This window comes from Parasteatoda tepidariorum, chromosome 5, assembly GCF_043381705.1.
Source record: "Parasteatoda tepidariorum isolate YZ-2023 chromosome 5, CAS_Ptep_4.0, whole genome shotgun sequence".
NCBI lineage: Eukaryota > Metazoa > Arthropoda > Arachnida > Araneae > Theridiidae > Parasteatoda > Parasteatoda tepidariorum.
The window spans coordinates 28,941,396-28,946,517 of NC_092208.1; the positions used below are offsets into that span (position 1 = coordinate 28,941,396).

Genomic DNA, 5,122 nt, shown 5'->3' on the forward strand with positions numbered 1-5,122 from the left:
ATATATATATTAACAAAAATAAATAATGAATGCCTAAATGTAGAGATTTATTTACAATAATGAAATTGATTTATCAACTTTAATATTATGAATGTTTCAAGTATTCCAAAAAACTCTCAGACGAAATAAAGCATTTGATATGAGCATTTTTTTTATATCACCAAGATCCACTTATAAACGCTTACTTCTTTATTGAATGGACAAGCGTCCGTTGACCTAGTTGGATCATTGCCACAACATAAAAAGATGCAATTCATTGGCTTACCTAAAATGCTTCTTCAGGTAAACTGACGCATATTTATTTCTAAACATTAAGAATTATTGCAAAAGCTACGTTAAATGGCTCTACGGAACATATTTTGTTAAATATAATTTTTCTCTGTCCTTTGCGATAAGTAAATTTCACACAATATATAATATTATAAAAAAATGTTGGTTACGTTTAATCACAACAATTTTATTTTATAATTTTAGATACAATTTCCATAATTATTTTATTTCACTTTATCAAATAAGTAAGGAAGCCAATTTACGTCTGAGTTTCAGCTACTAAAGTATAACTTCTCAGATTTGTAATTTTAAATATAACCCAGAAGAAAAGATGGTGACTGCGATCTTTTATTGAAACAATTCCTTATTTGCTTCTCCATCAGAAAGAATCCTTATACGATATCCCTGGATTAAGTGGAATTTATCCCATGATTTGTCTAATAAGGAAGAAGTGGTCTTTCAGAATTAAAATTGTAAAATTTCATGTTCCGAAAATTCTCCGATTCAGTGCATACAATACGTATTTCCGCACACTCAAGTATAAATAAATTAAAAGCAGGTAAATATTAAAAATTATTTTCTTACTTCAACGACATTTAATTTATATTTTAAACTTTCAAAAAATTTTACTGAGGTAAGCGATAGTTACTGTTTTTTAATTATAATAACATTTTCAAAATTAAGGTTTAATTACATTAACACGTTATTAAAAATTTTATGTATATATATATATATATATATATATATATATACACTATCTGGAAGAAAGTGACGGGACAACTGTAAAGTTTGGTGGAGGAGGATTGATGGTATGGGGCTGGCCCACTGGTGAAGGTTGATGGTATGATGAATGCCGATGGATACTGTGATATTCTCGACAATCATGTCCTTCTTACCTTGTGAGCAACGTACGGTATGGATGATTGCTTGTATCAAGACGACAACGCAAGATCCCATGTTGCAAAGAGGACTCTTGATTGGTATGCGAACAACAACGTTAAACGCATGGAGTGGCCAGCGTAGAGACCTGATCTTAACCCAATTGAACTTCTCTGGGACGAATTGGACCATCGATTGAGGGCCTGCACCTCACTCCCCAAAAGCAAGCATGAACTATGGAATTTCCTGTTAAACATTTGGAAGGCTATTCCTCTTGCCACTATGGCTAATTTAGTAAAAAGCATGTCCAGAAGGGTTGCAGCTGTGATCGCAGCCAAGGAGGCCCTACCTCTTATTAATTTTAATAAATATGGGTTTGCGTCGTTATAGTGTCGTGTCCCGTCACTTTCTTCCAAATAGTGTATATATATATATATATATCTATATCTATAATAAAATCCTCATTTTCCTTTACATTCTCGTACGTATAATACCAATGCATGCTGTACACCTTTAATACTATAAAAATAATTTTGATTATTATAAAGTGATTTGTTATAAATTTTGAACATTTTTAAAATGTTAACGAACATATGAAATTTTAATGTTCTTTATTGCGCATAATGATTTTCAGACAATGCTTATTGATAAGTATACGCATATATCTTTTAAAATACACGACGAGATATTACAATCCCACAGAAACGTTGCTTATGCCTTTTATATCATAGAAGCACCATTTTTTTGAAGAAAAAAAAGAACCTTCAAAAATAAACTTATTTTTAAAGAAAATAAATTGAAAGACCAAAAAATAGACATTTTTTTCAACAGCAAAAAAAAAACAGGTAGTGTGAATTTCTAAAGTAAAATAATAACTACCACGGTATAGCTTGCCACAACATTTTGTGTAAAATCCCCCAGGACAAGCACTTTTCTGACACGAATGCAGCCGGTGAGAGATAAAACATGATTGATGCCCTTCGTAAAACACACGTACTGAGTCTAAGGAAACATAGTTGGAGTACCCCGGACATCGTATAGTCCCCAAGAGAGTTTCCTTACCTTCGTTAGAACACAATACCCTGTTTCAAAACCTCGATAATTAGTGCTAAAGCATGAGTTATAACACCCTATGACACATATAAGAGCCAGTTAATTAGCTAAAGTTGCTTAAGAGGGGCATTTTTAGGGTGTTAGTTAAAGAAGAGAAATCTGAATCAACAGAATTCTTTAGTGTTATGTTTATTACAGTTTATAGTGTTAGCATTTTCGCTCGAATAAAATTTATGAGGTAAAGGTATTTTATAAGGTTGAAAATTTTTTTTTTTCGTAAGGAGTACATTTTTACTCGTTGAAGTAGAAAATTGGCAAAGGAAAGAAGTGTACCGTGAATAGTTCCTATCTCAAGTTATTCAGTTCCGTAACATTAGGTTCAGGACATAATGGTTTCCTGTTAAACTTATTTTCTTTGATGTATTTAAGACAAATTAGATTTCTAAAATTATTAGAAGATAAATACGTGTGGTCGTTTAGCCTTGGCTTGATAAAAAATAAATAATATGTAGAAAAGTATATTTCACTAAATATATTGGAAATAAGCGTAATTTTATTAAAATAAAAAATACTTTTTGTAAGCAAATTTAAAAACACTGGGTGTTTTTAATTTACTCGAACTTTTTATATATTACTTCGTAAAATAGATATAAAAAGTAGAAAATTAACAAAGGAAAGAAGTGTGCAGTGAATAGTTTCTATCTCAAGCTATCATCACTTCGAAGTATTGAAAGCAACTTATATTATTAAATTATTAGATTATAAATAAATGTGGATATTTAAATCTTTTTATTTAACCTTTCTTTCTTCGAAGTATTTAAAACAAATCAAATACTAAAATTATTAGGAGATAAATAAGTGTGGAGAATAAAAATTTCCTTGAAAACATATTTTATACAAAATCCTAAATTTCAGTAAATATTTTCAAAATAAGCTTAAATTTATTAAAAGCAAAAATATCTGTTGTAAACAATCTAAATCACTGGATTTTTTTAAAAATTTTGTTCACATTCTTTATTTGTTATCTTAAAATTTAGATGTATGTTGAAGAAAAGAAAATGCGAAAGATTTCTATCGTGAATAGTTTCTATCTCACGTTATTTAGTTCCGTAACATTAGGTTTTGGGCATAATGGTCTCTCGCTAAGCTTATTTTCTCTGAAGTATTTAAAGCAAATCGTATTGCTAAAGCTATTAGAAGATAAATAAATTTAAATAATTAAAGTCGCTTTGATAAGATATAATATGCAGATTCGTACATTTAATTTTCTAAATGTATTCTAAGCTTAATTTTGCAAAATTTCAAAAGATTTATTCTATACAGTTCAAAACACTAAATAAGTCTTTTTAAATCGACTTTTTATATATTATTTCAAAATTTAGATTTATGCTGGATATCTTAATACAGAGATTGGCAAACATTTATACCTGCGCTATTTTGTTATAAAAATTAACATAATTTTACACAACTACTTATTACAAAAAAATTTCTGATTAAAAAACTAATTATCATGAGTAAGAAATAAACATAGATGTTTTTAATACAAATTTTTTTTTGCATATTAAAATTGAAAAATTTGCAGAAATTTACTTACCTCTTCAATGATCAGAACTATCAAATTTATTTTTTTAGTCCTGTAAAAAAATAAGTTAGTTACTGATACTTTAAACATAATAGTTAGAAAAAAACATTTATTCATTTAATGCATACCTATTGCTGCACATTAAACAAAATGAGCACACACATAATGAAGTTCAAATATATTATGTTATTCAAGCTTACTATTCTATTTTATTCTTTAAAGGTGACCGTGTTTAGCGAAACAACGCTCAGCTATTAATTCAAAGAGTATGGTATTGAGACTGAAATAATCGAAATAATTTAGAACTAATATTTTAATAGTTACATAATCGTAATTAGAATTTTTGAGTTGTAGTTCTTAACAATTTTTGAAATTCTCCGGTCAGTATAGTAGTCTATATAGTAGTATGTTTTAATATGTTTATAGGCCATGTATGTTATGTATGTTTAATATGTTATGTATGTTTAATATGTTATGTATGTTTAATAGGCTACGCACAGGAAGCAGTAATAAATGAAGAAATAAAAAATAATGCAATTATTTTAAAATCATAATAAAATTAAAGAAAAAATTATGAAATTAAGTTCTTAAAAAAGCGTCAAATGACCACAAGACTATTAAAACTCTATCTGAGCACAAAAAGCGGATTAAAACATTATTTTTGATTCATTTATCTGTGTTTAGTGCCTATTAGCAATTATCATATATCTGAAGAATTAATGTTAAAAGAACATAAAAGAAAGAAAATTTTCATAAAAGTCCCTATTTGTCAAAAAAAGCGGGAGAATAAAAAATTCATTAATTAAAATGCCAAATGCATTAAAAACTAACATTATAAGAAAAAAAGAAATCCTACAGAAAGTGATTTTATTAGAGAGAGACAATAAGAATGATTTTTTAAGAAAATTTTATAAACATACATAAGCTTATTGATTTCATGTCTTTGCATCTGACTCTAAAATACTATTGAGTTACGTGGCTAAGGAGTTTCAAGGATAATATGATACATGATTTCGAAGGAGTTTCGACACATATATTATTAGATTTCATGCACTAAAGAAATTCCTGATCAAATTACGGTACCAATTACGGTTACGGTTTGGGTGCATTATGCGTAAAATCCATTTTTACCGCAAATTATTATACCGTAAATTTAAAGAAATATTTTTTAACTCAAGGGATTTAGTGATTATTACTATAAAAATAATGATATATCATATTTTTTGTTTCGTAACTGGTTCCGTTAAAAGTGGATTTTACGGTAAAAAGTAAAGGACCTGTATACAGGGATTCATATATATATATATATATATATATATATATTTCTGATGACTTCGT

The 5,122-nt window shown here is 27.9% G+C and overlaps 1 protein-coding gene across 3 annotated transcripts in view; it reads right to left on the reverse strand.

Moving 5' to 3' along the window:
- The window catches only part of LOC107444296 (neural cell adhesion molecule 2), a 765,139-nt gene that overhangs the window by 552,120 nt on the left and 207,897 nt on the right, over positions 1-5,122 (reverse strand). Inside the window, exon 3 of one of the 3 annotated variants that reach the window (XM_071181215.1) lies at positions 3,797-3,836. The exons of the other annotated variants lie outside the window; for them this stretch is intronic. The gene's annotated coding sequence lies outside the window, so the exon portion shown is untranslated. The remainder of the gene's footprint in view (positions 1-3,796; positions 3,837-5,122) is intronic. 3 annotated transcript variants of the gene reach the window in all.